This window comes from Oncorhynchus keta, chromosome 18, assembly GCF_023373465.1.
Source record: "Oncorhynchus keta strain PuntledgeMale-10-30-2019 chromosome 18, Oket_V2, whole genome shotgun sequence".
NCBI classification, from domain to species: Eukaryota; Metazoa; Chordata; class Actinopteri; order Salmoniformes; family Salmonidae; genus Oncorhynchus; species Oncorhynchus keta.
The window spans coordinates 37,016,866-37,033,716 of NC_068438.1; the positions used below are offsets into that span (position 1 = coordinate 37,016,866).

Sequence of the window (16,851 nt, forward strand, 5' to 3'; positions counted from 1 at the left end):
CTCCATCACCATAATGTATAATGATCGTCTATAGTGATATTCCATCACCATAATGTATAATGATCATCTATAGTGATACTCCATCACCGTAATGTATAATGATCATCTATAGTGATACTCCATCACCATAATGTATAATGATCATCTATAGTGATATTCCATCACCATAATGTATAATGATCATCTATAGTGATACTCCATCACCATAATGTATAATGATCATCTATAGTGATACTCCATCACAATAATGTATAATGATCATCTATAGTGATACTCCATCACCATAATGTATAATGATAATCTATAGTGATACTCCATCACCGTAGTGTATAATGATCATCTATAGTGATACTCCATCACCGTAATGTATAATGATCATCTATAGTGATATTCCATCACCGTAATGTATAATGATCATCTATAGTGATACTCCATCACCATAATGTATAATGATCGTCTATAGTGATACTCCATCACCGTAGTGTATAATGACCGTCTATAGTGATATTCCATCACCATAGTGTATAATGATCATCTATAGTGATATTCCATCACCATAATGTATAATGATCATCTATAGTGATACTCCATCACCATAATGTATAATGACCGTCTATAGTGATATTCCATCACCATAATGTAATGATCATAAGTGTATATATGATCATCTATAGTGATACTCCATCACCATAATGTATAATGATCATCTATAGTGATACCCCATCACCATAATGTATAATGATCGTCTATAGTGATATTCCATATAGTGATACTCCATCCATCATCTATAGTGATACTCCATCACCATAATGTATAATGATATCTAATGATCCATCACCATAATGTATAATGATCATCTATAGTGATACTCCATCACCATAATGTATAATGATCATCTATAGTGATATTCCATCACCATAATGTAATGATCATCTATAGTGATATAATGATCATCTATAGTGATACTCCATCACCGTAATGTATAATGATCGTCTATAGTGATATTCCATCACCATAGTGTATAATGATCATCTATAGTGATATTCCATCACCATAATGTATAATGATCATCTATAGTGATATTCCATCACCATATAATGTATAATGATCATCTATAGTGATATTCCATCACCATAATGTATAATGATCATCTATAGTGATACATCCATCACCATAATGTAATGATCATCTATAGTGATACTCCATCACCATAATGTATAATGATCATCTATAGTGATACTCCATCACCATAATGTATAATGATCATCTATAGTGATACTCCATCACCATAATGTATAATGATCGTCTATAGTGATATTCTATAGTGATACTCCATCACCATAATGTATAATGATCATCTATAGTGATACTCCATCACCATAATGTATAATGATCATCTATAGTGATATTCCATCACCATAATGTATAATGATCATCTATAGTGATACATCACCATAATGTATAATGATCATCTATAGTGATACTCCATCACCATAATGTATAATGATCATCTATAGTGATACTCCATCACCATAATGTATAATGATATCTATAGTGATACTCCATCACCGTAATGTATAATGATCATCTATAGTGATACTCCATCACCGTAATGTATAATGATCATCTATAGTGATATTCCATCACCGTAATGTATAATGATCATCACCCATCACCATGTATAATGATCATCTATCACCGTGTGTATAATGACCGTCTATAGTGATATTCCATCACCATAGTGTATAATGATCATCTATAGTGATATTCCATCACCATAATGTATAATGATCATCTATAATGTGATCATCTATAGTGATACCCATCACCATAATGTATAATGACCGTCTATAGTGATATTCCATCACCATAATGTATAATGATCATCTATAGTGATACTCCATCACCATAATGTATAATGATCATCACCATAATGTATAATGATCATCTATAGTGATACTATAGTGATATTCCATCACCATAATGTATAATGATCATCTATAGTGATACTCCATCACCATAATGTATAATGATCATCTATAGTGATACTCCATCACCGTAATGTATAATGATCATCTATAGTGATACCCCATCACCATAATGTATAATGATCATCTATAGTGATACCCCATCACCATAATGTATAATGATAATGATCATCTATAGTGATATTCCATCACCATAGTGATATAATGATCATCTATAGTGATACATCACCATAATGTGATCATCTATAGTGATACCATCACCATAATGTATAATGATCATCTATAGTGATACTCCATCACCGTATATGATCATCTAAGTGATCATCACCATAATGTATAATGATGATATTCCATCACCATAATGTATAATGATCATCTAATGTATAATGATCATCTATAGTGATACTCCATCACCATAATGTATAATGATCATCTATAGTGATACTCCATCACTATAATGTAAAATGTAAGTTATGTCATTATCTACTTCGGACAGCATCTTTAGCTTTACCAAACATATTTTTTGAAAGGAAATTGTCATTTTATGTCACATCAGAAGTTAATCAACATCTGATGCATATTAATTAATATAAACCAATAGCTGTCATAAATGTCACTCAAAATACACTAATACAGTAGACCCAAAATTGAGAGAAATTGGAGCCAAAGCCACCGTTGAGCTATTGAGAACATTGAGACATGTGGAGATGCTGTTCTGCTCAGGTATATCTGTGTACTCGAGAGGTGACATAAGCATGCAGAGCAGCATAGGGAGAGTAGAGCAGAGGCCTATAGCTAATGACTCATGTTCCCTGTCCTCTCCCTCAGCCTGCCGCTGCTTGTGTGATGTTCCCAATGAGCTGTGGCCCCATTCACATTCCCACTCCCAGCAGCCTCCTTCCCTGACAGCTTCCACCTCTTCCACACCACCACCTCCCAGCAACAGTGGTCACATCACATCCACATTATAATGGTGTGTGAAGTGTGAAAACACTTAACTGAGAGGCAGCATGTTAATCTGAGCCGCATCATTTCAGAGCGGGCCAGACAGGAGCCGCGCGGCTTTAATTACGCCCTAATGTCCAAATAGAGCAAACAGGATCAGCATGATGGTGCTATGTGATACCGGCTGCCATTTGCTGGTTTCAATCAGTGTTTTACCTCCAGATATCTAAGAGCCAGAGGGCTAAATGACTAGAAGGCATTGTGTGTTCATTGGTTTGATCATCTGTTACGTCTTATAATAGTTTATTATAACATCTCTGTCTTCTGATCATGTAGTAACCTCAGTATGGTGTTTAGTTTGCCACTGTATCCTGATGCGTAACACAGACTGACGTGACAGCACTGATCTACCTGTGAAGTCACAGGAGGCTGGTGACGGGAGGATGGCTCACAAGAACGACTGGAATGAAGGTCATTTAAACATTTTGCATTTACATTTTACAAACCATGTGTTTGATGTGTTGATACCATTCCATTCAATCCATTCCAGTCATTACAATGAGCATGTCATCCCCAAATAAGGTGCTACCAGCCATCTGTTTTCCAGGTGTTGGTGAAGTGCTCCAGTCTGCAGGGCCCTGTAGGGTGGCCTAGTGGTTAGAGCGTTGGACTAGTAACCGGAAGGTTGCAAGTTCAAATCCCAGAGCTGACAAGGTACAAATCTGTCGTTCTGCCCCTGAACAGGCAGTTAACCCACTGTTCCTAGGCCGTCATTGAAAATAAGAATTTGTTCTTAACTGACTTGCCTAGTTAAATAAAGGTAAAAAATAAATACTGCTTAACTCGGGAACATGTTCATTGAGACGGGCATACTGGCCTGGTAAACAAACAGTATCAAACTGTCAGGATTCTACTAAGCCATTAAAGGATGGATCCCCCAAAACGCCATGGTCAGCTCCCCTGCTGTCCCTCTATCTCCCAGGGGATGATGTCACTGTGGGTTTCCTCTGCTCTCTCTTTCTATCTCAATTCAATTCAAGGGCTTTATTGGCATGGGAAACATACTTTAGCATTGCCAAAGCAAGTGAGGTAGATCATATACAAAGTGAATAAAACTACAGTAAACATTACACTCACAGAAGTTCCAAAAGAACAAAGACATTACAAATGTCATAGTATGTATATATATATATATATATATATATATATATATATATATACAGTGTTGTAACAATGTAAAAATGGTTAAAGTACAAAAGGGAAAATAAATAAGCATAAATATGGCTTGTATTTACAATGATGTCTGTTCTTCACTCGTTGACCTTTTCTTGTGACAACAGGTCACAAATATCGCTGCTGTGATGGCACACTTTGGAAGTTTACCCAGTAAATATGGGAGTGTATCAAAATCGGGTTAGTTTTCAAATACTTTGTGGATCTGTGTAATCTGAGGGAAATATGTGTCTCTAATATGGTCATACATTGGGCAGGAGGTTAGGAAGTACAGCTCAGTTTCCACCTCATGTTGTGGGCAGTGAGCACATAGCCTGTCTTCTCTTGAGAGCCAGGTCTGCATATGGTGGCCTTTCTCAATAGCAAGGCTATGCTCACTGAGTCTGTACATAGTCAAAGCTTTCCTTAAGTTTGGGTCAGTCACAGTGGTCAGGTATTCTGCCGCTGTGTACTCTCTGTTTAGCGCCAAATAGCATTTTAGTTTGCTCAGATTTTTTGTTTATTCTTTCCAATGTGTCAAGTAATTATCTTTTTGTTTTCTCATGATTTGGTTGGGTCTAATTGTGTTGATGTCCTGGGGCTCCGTGGGGTCTGTTTGTGTTTGTGAACAGAGCCCCAGGACCAGCTTGCTTAGGGGACTTTTCAGGTTCATTTCTCTGTAGGTGATGGCTTTGTTATTGAAGGTTTGGGAATTGCTGTGGTTGTAGAATTGAACGCCTCTTTTCTGGATTTTGATAATTAGTAGGTATCGGCCTAATTCTGCTCTGTATGCATTATTTGGTGTTGTACGTTGTAAAGAGAGTATATTTTTGCAGATTTCTGCCTGCAGAGTCTCAATATGGTGTTTGTCCCATTTTGTGGATTCTTGGTTGGTGAGTGGACCCCAGACCTCACAACCATAAAGGGCAATGGGTTCTATAACTGATTCAAGTATTTTTAGCCAGATCCTAATTGGTATGTAGAATTGTATGCTTCTTTTGATGGCATAGAATGCCCTTCTTGCCTTGTCTCTCAGATCGTTCACAGCTTTGTGGAAGTTACCTGTGGCGCTGATGTTTAGGCCAAGGTGTGTATAGTTTTCTTGTGCGCTCTAGGGCAACGCTGTCTAGATGGAATTTGTATTTGCGGTCCTGGTGACTGGACCTTTTTTGGAACACCATTATTTTGTTCTTACTGAGATTTACTGACAGGGCCTAGGTCTGGAAGAATCTGTGCAGAAGACCTAGGTGTTGCTGTAGGCCCTCCTCCTTATCAGCAAACAGCAGACATTTGACTTCAGATTCTAGTAGGGTGTGTCCGGGTGCTGCAGACTTTTCTTGTGCCGTCACCAATTCGTTGATATATATGTTGAAGAGGGTGGGGCTTAAGATGCATCCCTGTCTCACCCCACGGTCTTGTGGGAAGAAATGTGCGTGTTTTTGCCTATTTTAACCGCACACTTGTTGTTTGTGTCCATGGATTTTACAATGTCATATGTTTTTCCCCCAACACCACTTTCCATCAGTTTGTATATTAGACCCTCATGCCAAATTGAGTCGAAGGCTTTTTTTGAAATCAACAAAGCATGAGAAGACTTTGCATTTGCCTTTGTTTTGGTTTGTTTGTTTGTCAATTAGGGTTTGCAGGATGAATATGTGGTCTTTCGTAAGATCATTTGGTAAAAAGCCAATTTGACATTTGCTCAGTACATTGTTTTCACTGAGGAAATGTATGAGTCTGCTGTTAATGATAATGCAGAGGATTTTTCCAATTTTGCTGTTGACGCATATCCCACGGTAGTTATTGGGGTCAGATTTGTCTCCACTTTTGTGGATTGGGGTGATCAGTCTTTGGTTCCAAATATTGGGGAAGATGCAAGAGCTAAGGATGATGTTAAAGAGTTTTAGTATAGCTAATTTGTATTTGTTGTCTGTATATTTGATCATTTCATTGAGGATTCCATCAACACCACAGGCCTTTTTGGGTTGTAGAGTTTTTTATTTTGTCATGAAGTTCATTCAAGGTTGGAGATTCCAGTGGGTTCTGGTAGTCTTTAATAGTTTATTCTAAGATTTGTATTTGATCATGTATATGTTTTTGCTGTTTGTTATTTGTTATAGAGCCAAAAAGATTGGAGAAGTGGTTTACCCGGTTTACCCATAAATCTGCATCTCTCTCTCTATCTCTCCTTATCCCTCTGCTTCTCTCCCACTCCTGTCACGGTGGCTGAGTTCCATCTCTTCACTCAGGAGGGCCCTTCTGTCTAATTACAGATGCCCTCCAGAGTCTCCTCTCTGCCCCCAATCCCATCTGTATTTTCTGCTCTTACATTACCCTGCCTAAGCACCCTCTCTCTCCACTCCACTCAGAGCCATTATGCTCCTCGCACTGTGTGCACTGTCACACCAGGGGCCAGCCGGCCAGCACCTCCTCCTCCTCAAATTACTTCTCTCTGCCAACACAGGCCTAATCACAGACCTGACAGAACAGGACAGGTCAGAACAGGTCAGGACCGCGTCAGCAGCAGCAACAACACCCAGGCAGGGTGTTTTTCAATGGGAACTCTGCTGGAAGACTTCCTTAAGCTCCCCGGGCCTCCTGGAGACTGGTCCTGGGCCAGGGCAGGGACATTGAGGACATGGAGGGGAAAAAGGACTTGGCAGAGGGACAAGAGTGTTGGTGGAGTCAGGTGCCATGGAGGAAAACAAGCAGGCCTCCACAAAAGGTGGACAGAGGCGCCAGCCGATAAAGGCTGGTGGAAGTGTGACAACTGTCGATATAAGAAGGAGGGTGTAAGCCTGTGGATGCTGTTGTTTTTAATCTGGTCCTGACATGCTGTTACATGCTGATGTTTCTTCCAGGAGCAGCAACCCATGCTCTCTTCAGGCCTTTGCTCATTCTATAACTCTCTCTCTCTCTCTCTCTCTCTCTCTCTCCCTCCCTCCCTCCCTCGAGGTTTATGGCTTCTTTAATCTTCCAGTCCTCCATAGCTCTGGCACTGCCCCCTGCTCTGCCCTGCCAGGTTCAGGGTGAGAGATTAGGCTTGGTGAGGCTCCAGGACCTCAGCAAGCCCCTCTTTCATGCCCGCTGCCCCTCTGCAAGCTGTTCATGTGTTGCCCATTGTGTTTCATCCCTCTGTGTTCATCTATCTAAAAACATACCGTGTCTGTTTGACAGCCAGAGTCCTGGGCTGCATCCGTGGGTGAAGACCACAGGAGATTCTTATTCACCTCTACTATGGCCTTTCCATCTGTTTGGTACTGAACCTGGGCAGCTGCTCACTGCTATTGTTGGGCGTCATCACAAGACAGACCAAGACCTTCCCAGGAGCCCTAGTTGAGAGTGTGTGTGTGCTTCTGCATGTGTGTGTGAAGGCCAGAGAGCGTGAGTGGGGCCAAGGCCTGGCTAAGGCTACAGTCTTTGTTCTGGTAGCCTTTCCTGGAACGTTTCTAGAACCAGAAGTGTCCAAAGAGCATGCTGAGAGCCCTCATACCAGCCCACTAGACCTGGCTGGGTGACCTCCAATCACACAAACAACTCTCCTTCCGTCCTATAATAATAATAATAATATGAATCATTTATTCAACATATATAGCTTTTCAAAGAATCTCAGTGCTTCAAAGCACAAAAAAACCCACAAAAAAAACAAGTAATTAAAAAAATCATCATGACATGGACAGTCATTAGAAAGTTAATGGCTTGAGTGGTCATCTATGACCCAGGCTGAGAGAAAGAGAACAAAAACATTGCTTTACAGATCTTTGTGAAAGAGTCTTTAAACTGCGAGATTTCAAGATTCAGTTTATTTTCTACTTAGCCAGAGTCAGACAAACTGATGGATATCATTTGTATGTCTCTACATGCATTCTGAAGATGATTGAAGTTAGCATATCGTTATCTTAGCACAAGTTTGAATTCTCCTGGTACGCTAGTCAGTTGCTCTCAAAAGCAGGGAAATAGACATAACTATTAAAAAACTGGGTGGATGGTCATTTGTAGTCTTGCGAAGCTATATATAGTAATCAATATTTTATAAATTGATTAATTTACTGATAATCATCAGAAACAAGATTCTATCCACTTACCCATTCTGTCCCGTTGTCGCATAGAGTTAGAGCTTGCAACATTGTATGTGTGCCATTATGGCACCTGTGAGCAACCGGGCAGCATCATTGAGACAGATACAATGTTGCGATCTCTATACATCTCTAATGATATATTAACTTGAATAATCTCCAAACTGTACACTCTGGGTCCGTAGAAGAACGTCCAAAATGTCAAAACCTCGTGGTATCCCCTTAAAGATTCCAATGGTGGACACTGTTATATTGCGCCAAGTCCACATTCTGAAAGACCGATTCATCAAACTCCATCCCATTTACACACAGATGTGAATAGAATGCAATTTGTCCACAGCATATTTCTCTTCAAACTGAAACCCGTTCTTATTGACTATGTTTCATACTGCTGCTAGTTGGAGAGAAAATAAATAAAGATTCCATAGGAGCACTGGGGTCAGCACTTGTAAAGAGCTGTATGAAACACAAAATGTTCTGTACAAAAGCTCTTGGAAATGTTGCTCTTCATGAAAATACAGTTCAAGAATGAGGTGTTCTTTCATTTATTCATTTTTTGCATAAAAAAATATGATACATTATATTATCTTAAATATACATTTAAAATGTGCATGTCCCATAGCAACAGCTACTCTAAAACCTAGACTTCATTGATTGAATTCTTTGTTTAACCAAAGCCTTGTTTAGTTAGACCCAGTTCATGAAGGAGGGGTGAAGGTCCTCAGCCTTGCCCTTTCAACAGCTCCCACACCACACCCACACGGGTACCAAACCTTGGTTCCCCTCTCCCGGCTCCGCTCCAACCCCCCCAGCCCCCCAAGCTGACCCAACCTGCTTCATAGAAGCCCTGTGTTCCCGGTCAGAGATCCCTTCTGCACCATTTAGCCCATTCTGTTCCTCCGTTCCACATTAACATTTCATCTGGTAATTATGCACACCAAACAGCTCCTACCACACCAACCATGCCATTTCACTGTTAATCACAATGCTGAGGAACAAAGATAGAGAGAAGGAGTTTGGAGAGGAGGGGAGAGGAGAGGAGAGTGGAGGGGAGAGGAGGGGGAGAGGAGAGGAGAGGAGGGTGAGGAGAGGAGGGAGAGAGAGAAGAGGAGAGGAGGGAGAGGAGAGGAGAGGAGAGAAGAGGAGAGGAGAGGGAGAGGAGAGGAGAGGAGAGGAGAGGAGAGAAGAGGAGAGGAGAGGAGAGGAGAGGAGAGGAGAGGAGAGGAGAGGAGGGTGAGAGGAGGAGGAGAGGAGAGGGGTGAGAGGAGAGGAGAGGAGAGGAGAGGAGAGGAGAGGAGAGAGGAGGGAGAGGAGAGGAGAGGAGAGGAGAGGAGAGGAGAGGAGAGGAGAGGAGAGGAGAGGAGAGGAGAGGAGGGAGAGGAGAGGAGAGAAGAGAAGAGAAGAGAAGAGAAGAGAAGAGAAGAGAAGAGAGGAGAGGAGAGGAGAGAGAGGAGAGAGGAGAGGAGAGGAGAGGAGAGGAGAGGAGAGGAGAGGAGAGGAGAGGAGAGGCCTTTTTTTACATTCAACTATAATTTGCTGCCATGAATAATAAAAAAATGTTGATTCTTAAATCATTAAAGATTAATGTGTGAATAATACATAATTAAGCAGTTTAATTCTAGGCATCTGACCCATTCCTCGTTCAATTATTATTTTATTGGTTGAAGACAATAGGAGGAGTCTGAAAAGATGAATCAGATCTGAGAACTGGAGCTCTGATGGGCAGATGAAACACTTCCCTTGTTTGTCTGTGGGTGTGTGTAGTCGACTGTGTGACGGTGTGTATGAATGTGTGCCAATATGAGCTATAGTCTACAACTAAAGATGATGTACATGTATTTACACCCTACAAATCAGTGGACAGTGCTTTGTCATGACTCACAACACAGTTATACCGTGACTTGTGAAAATATTCACCCCCCTTGGCATTTTTCCTATTTTGTTGCCTTACAACCTGGGAATAAAATTTATATTTCTTTTTTTTTGGGGGGGGGGGGTTGTATCGTTTGTTTTACACAACATGCCTACCGGTTTGAAGATGCAAAACATGTTTTATTGCGAAGCAAACAAAAATAACTATTCACCCCACTAAAGTCAATACTTTGTAGAGCCACCTTTTGCAGCACTTACAGCTGCAAGTCTCTTGGGGTATGTCTCTATAATCTTGGCACATCTAACCACTGAGCTTTTTGCACATTCTTCAAGGCAAAACTGCTCCAGCTCCTTCAAGTTGGATGTGTTCCGCTGGTGTACAACAATCTTTAAGTCATACCACAGATTCAATTGGATTGAGGTCTGGGCTTTGACTAGGCCATTCCAAGACATTTAAATGTTTCCCCTTAAAACCACTTGAGTGTTGCTTTAACAGTATGCTTAGGGTAATTGTCCTGCTGGAAGGTGAACCTCCGTCCCAGTCTCAAATCTCTAGAAAACTGAAAGAGGTTTCCCTCAAGAATTTCCCTGTATTTAGCTCCATCCATCATTCCTTAAATTCTGACCAGTGTCCCAGTCCCTGCCGATGAAAAATATCCCCACAGCATGATGCTGCCACCACTATACTTCACTGAGTGATGGTGTTCTCGGGGTGATGAGAGGTGTTTGGTTTGCGAGTTTTCCTTGATGGCCAAATAGCTCAATTTTAGTCTCATCTGACCAGAGTACCTTCTTCCATATGTTTGGGGAGTCTCCCACATGCCTTTTGACAGACACCAAACACGTTTGCTTATTTTTGTCTTTAAGCACTGACTTTCTTCTGGCTACTTTTCCGTAAAGCCCAGCTCTGTGGAGTGTACGGCTTAAAGTGGTCCTATGGACAGATACTCCAATCTCCACTGTGGAGCTTTTCAGCTCCTTCAGGGATATCTTTGGTCTCTTGTTGCCTCTTTGATTAATGCCCTGATTGACTGACACGTGAGTTTTCGTGGGTGGCCCTTTCTTGGCAGGTTTGTTGTGGTGCCATATTTTTTCAATGCTCCGTGGGATGTTCAAAGTTTCAGATATTTTTTTATAAACCAACCCTGAACTGTACTTCTCTACAACTTTGTCCCTGACCTGTTTGGAAAGCTCCTTGGTCTTCATGGTGCCGCTTGCTTAGTGGTGCCCCTTGCTTAGTGGTGCTGCAGAATCTGGGGCACTTCAGAACAGGTGTATATATACTGAGATCATGTGACAGATCATATGACACTGAGATTGCACACAGGTGGACTTTAGTTAACTAACTATGTGACTTTTGAAGGTAATTGGTTGCACCAGATCTTATTTAGGGGCTTCATAGCAAAGCGGGTGAATACATATTAAAGGGGGTGAATACATATTAAAGGGGGTGAATACATATTAAAGGGGGTGAATACATATTAAAGGGGGTGAATACATATTAAAGGGGGTGAATACATATTAAAGGGGGTGAATACATATTAAAGGGGGTGAATACATATTAAAGGGGGTGAATACATATTAAAGGGGGTGAATACATATTAAAGGGGGTGAATACATATTAAAGGGGGTGAATACATATTAAAGGGGGTGAATACATATTAAAGGGGGTGAATACATATGCATACACCACTTTTCCGGGGTTTTTTGCATTTCACTTCACCAATTTGGACTATTTTGTGTATGACATCCAAATAAAAAATCATTTAAATTACAGGTTGTAATGCAACATTTTAGGAAAATCCCGAAGGGGCATGAATATGTTTGCAAGGCACTTTAGTCCAGGAAATAAGCTGTGTTACAGTCAAGCTTGAACTTTGCTCCCTACATTCTTTTGTAATGCAACATTATGTATTTTTCACAAAATATGAACTGTACTACAAAGCCTTAGAAGACTTATTTTGAGAGAAGCCTTGGAACCTAACACAAGCCTCCAGCAGCTCATTACCGGTACCTGTTGTTTTAGGTGATGAATGGAAGCCATTTTGCAATTAATAATAGCAGTCAGGAGGATGTATTACACACAGTGTGATAAAATGCCCATAAAACATCCAGCGCTTGCCAATAACTCTGCTGCACACTAACATTAGCAAACTGATTATTTTATTGCTGGGTGGTTTCTTTACTATGGCAACCACCACTCCACAAGTCATTTCATGGTTCCAAAAGCTGGTCCTGATACCACAAGGGAAATATCTGCCCCAACTTCATCATTGTTCATTTCAGAGCTCCATTAGATACTACACACACATGGACACACACGCACACATAATGGGGAAGATGGGCGACACCTGGAGGGGGGTAGAGACAATCACAAAGACAGGTGAAACAGATCAGGGTGTGACACACACATTCACACAGACTCGAGGAGACTGGATCTATGTCCCTGTAATGATAAAGCGACAGTGGTGTTTGACCTCAGATACTGTATAGAGCTCACCAACCATAACTCTCGTATCAGAACATGTTTTAGGTCTAAATAAAGAAATAATGACATGGTCCATGTTTGATATGATGTTCTTATACATAGACATATTGAATACCTGGCCACAATATAAGCACACAAATCATCTGCATATCACAGAATATTTACAACATGCTCAGGCTGGTAACCGAGTGATGGAATGTTTTCAAATATTCAATTGGACAATTGTACAACTGGTGTACGTCCACATTTCCAAGCGGGCCTATCTTCTCTTCTTTGGGGAAGGTCATCAGCATCGGTGACACAGAGCGTACAGTATATGTGTTTGTACTGTATGTATGGATGAGATGAGAGAGGCAGCATGTTTTAGACTTGGTAGGAGATATGGAGGCACAAGGAGAAAGGCCCTGGGAGGAGACATGGAGAAAGTCCCTGGAAGAAGACATGGAGACATGGAGACAGAAGGATAAAGGCCCTGGAATGAGACATGGACACACAAGCAGAAAGGCCCTGGAAGGAGACATGGAGACGTGGAGACACAAGGAAAAAGGGCCCTGGAAGGAGACGTGGAGACGTGGAGACGTGGAGACACAAGGAGAAAGGGCCCTGGAAGGAGACGTGGAGATGTGGAGACACAAGGAGAAAGGCCCTGGGAGGAGACATGGAGACACAGAAAGGAGACATGGAGACACAGAGAGGAGATGCGGAGACACGAGAGGAAACGTGGATACATAGGGAGGGAGGTCCTGGGAGAAGACATGGAGACACAGGGAGGGAGGTCCTGGCAGGAGACATGGACATAAAGGATGGGAGGTCCTGGGAGAAGACATGGAGATAAAGGATGGGAGGTCCTGGGAGAAGACATGGAGATAAAGGATGGGAGGTCCTGGGAGGAGACATGGAGACACAGGGAGGGAGGTCTTGAAGAAGACATGGAGACAGAGGTCCTGGGAGGAGACATGGAGACAGAGGTCCTAGGAGGAGACATGGAGACACAGGGAGGGAGGTCCTGAAGGAGACATGGAGACAGAGAGGGAGGTTCTTGGAGCACATATGGAGACACAGAGGGGGTCCTTGAAGGAGACATGGAGACACAGTGAGGGAGTTCCTGAAGGATACATGGAGACACAGTGAGGGAGTTCCTGAAGGAGACATGGAGACAGAGGTCCTGGGAGGAGACATGGAGACACAGGGAGGGAGGTCCTGAAGGAGACATGGAGACAGAGAGGGAGGTCCTTGGAGGAGACATGGAGACAGAGAGGGAGGTCCTTGGACGAGATATGGAGAGAGAGGGGGAGGTCCTTGGAGGAGACATGGAGACAGAGAGGGAGGTTCTTGGAGGAGACATGGAGACAGAGAGGGAGGTCCTTGGACGAGACATGGAGAGAGAGGGGGAGGTCCTTGGAGGAGATATGGAGACACAGTGAGGGAGTTCCTGAAGGAGACATGGAGACAGAGAGGGAGGTTCTTGGAGGAGACATGGAGACAGAGAGGGAGGTCCTTGGAGGAGACATGGAGAGAGAGAGGGAGGTCCTTGGAGGAGACATGGAGACAGAGAGGGAGGTCCTTGGAGGAGACATGGAGACAGAGAGGGAGGTCCTTGGAGGAGATATATGGAGACAGAGAGGGAGGTCCTTGGAGGAGATATGGAGACACAGTGAGGGAGTTCCTGAAGGAGACATGGAGACAGAGAGAGAGTTCCTGAAGGAGACATGGAGACAGAGGTCCTGGGAGGAGACATGGAGACAGAGGTCCTGGGAGGAGACATGGAGACACAGGGAGGGAGGTCCTGACGTGTCTGCTGCTAGTCTACGTAGACTCCTTTGCTCTCTCTTTAGTTAGTACCCAGAGGAGGAGGGACGGGGTGGGGGATGTGAGGGCGACCAAATACCTCACAAATACCGTACTGTAGAAAAATTACAAAAGCCAAATAATATCAATATACCATTGGGTTTTATAACAACAGATATCTGTTGATATTTGACAGAGATACACAGCAGTTGACAGAGTGAACACTCCATGTGGGTGATCATGGCTTTGTGCGAGCATTTAACACGGTCTAAAGAGGTAACAACGGTCTTAACGTGATAAATAGAGACAAGAGGGAACAGGTCTCTAATGACCCCCAGCCTTGTATTTAAGACCAGACAAACATCATGGATGAGCTCATTTAGACTGGAGATAGAGCTATAAGATAGTGTGCTGCTGCATGCAGCTGAGACCATCAGCAGCCTAAAGACAACATTTCGCTTTCAAAGAGTAATTAAGCCCTGCATTATTAAAACTAAGGGTGTTTCCCTGGTAATGATCAACACTGTGTCACATGCAGTAATACTGTATGAAAGCATCGCATTTGCCAACATAATAATCAATACAAACGGACAGATTTTTGAAGCACTCAAATGACATGTTAAACCTGATCCTATCATGCAAAATGCATCGTCTGTTTAAATACAGTAAAGGTGGTTTAATGTAAGCAACTCATAGTAATAAAGTAATAATCCTGTAAATTGGGGCAAAGAGAGAGACCACATTTAAAATATAAAACTCCCCCACAATTCCAGCCCAACCCCCAACCTTCCATGTTGGCAGATAGAAGAAGAGAATAGGATGCATGGGATTACTCCCCATGAGGGACTGACATGTTTCAGCTCTCCCTTTTCAGGTAAAAGTCTGATAAACTGGGTCAACATGCAAGATGCTGGAGTGAAGAATGAATACCAGACCACTGCAGTACAGACAGGGTGGGGGGATTCAGAGGTGGATCTGCAGTACAGACAGTGGGGTGGGGGGATTCAGAGGTGGATCTGCAGTACAGACAGTGGGGTGGGGGATGCAGAGGTGGATCTGCAGTACAGACAGGGGGGTGGGGGATTCAGAGGTGGATCTGCAGTACAGACAGTGGGGTGGGGGGGATTCAGAGGTGGATCTGCAGTACAGACAGTGGGGTGGGGGGATTCAGAGGTGGATCTGCAGTACAGACAGTGGGGTGGGGGATTCAGAGGTGGATCTGCAGTACAGACAGTGGGGTAGGGGGATTCAGAGGTGGATCTGCAGTACAGACAGTGGGGTGGGGGGATTCAGAGGTGGATCTGCAGTACAGACAGTGGGGTGGGGGATTCAGAGGTGGATCTGCAGTACAGACAGTGGGGTGGGGGATGCAGAGGTGGATCTGCAGTACAGACAGTGGGGTAGGGGGATTCAGAGGTGGATCTGCAGTACAGACAGTGGGGTGGGGGGATTCAGAGGTGGATCTGCAGTACAGACAGTGGGGTGGGGGGATTCAGAGGTGGATCTGCAGTACAGACAGTGGGGTAGGGGGATTCAGAGGTGGATCTGCAGTACAGACAGTGGGGTGGGGGGATTCAGAGGTGAATCTGCAGTACAGACAGTGGGGTAGGGGGATTCAGAGGTGGATCTGCAGTACAGCCAGTGGGGTGGGGGGATTCAGAGGTGAATCTGCAGTACAGACAGTGGGGTAGGGGGATTCAGAGGTGGATCTGCAGTACAGCCAGTGGGGTGGGAGGATTCAGAGGTGAATCTGCAGTACAGCCAGTGGGAAGGGGGAGGGGCGGGGGGGGGATTCAGAGGTGGATCTGCAGTACAGACAGTGGGGTGGGAGGATTCACAGGTGGATCTGCAGTGCAGCCAGTGGGGTGGGGGGATTCAGAGGTGGATCTGCAGTACAGACAGTGGGGTGGGGGGATTCAGAGGTGGATCTGCAGTACAGACAGTGGGGTGGGGGGATTCAGAGGAGGATCTGCAGTACAGACAGTGGGAAGGGGGGATTCAGAGGTGGATCTGCAGTACAGACAGTGGGAAGGGGGGAGGGGCGGGTGGGGGGGGATTCAGAGGTGGATCTGCAGTACAGACAGTGGGAAGGGGGATTCAGAGGTGGATCTGCAGTACAGACAGTGGGGTGGGGGGATTCAGAGGTGGATCTGCAGTACAGACAGTGGGGTGGGGGATTCAGAGGTGGATCTGCAGTACAGACAGTGGGGTGGGGGGATTCAGAGGTGGATCTGCAGTACAGACAGTGGGGTGGGGGGATTCAGAGGTGGATCTGCAGTACAGACAGTGGGGTGGGGGGATTCAGAGGTGGATCTGCAGTACAGACAGTGGGGTAGGGGGATTCAGAGGTGGATCTCCAGTACAGACAATGGGGTAGGGGTATTCAAAGATGGATCTGCAGTACAGATAGTGGGGTGGGGGGGTCCAGAGCTGGATCTGCAGTACAGACAGTGGGGTGGGGGGGTCCAGAGCTGGATCTGCA

At 43.6% G+C, this 16,851-nt stretch overlaps 1 protein-coding gene across 5 annotated transcripts in view; it reads right to left on the reverse strand.

The window, feature by feature from the left end:
- Positions 1-16,851, reverse strand: part of robo2 (roundabout, axon guidance receptor, homolog 2 (Drosophila)) — a 705,158-nt gene that overhangs the window by 651,113 nt on the left and 37,194 nt on the right. The gene's annotated exons all lie outside the window — the stretch shown is intronic.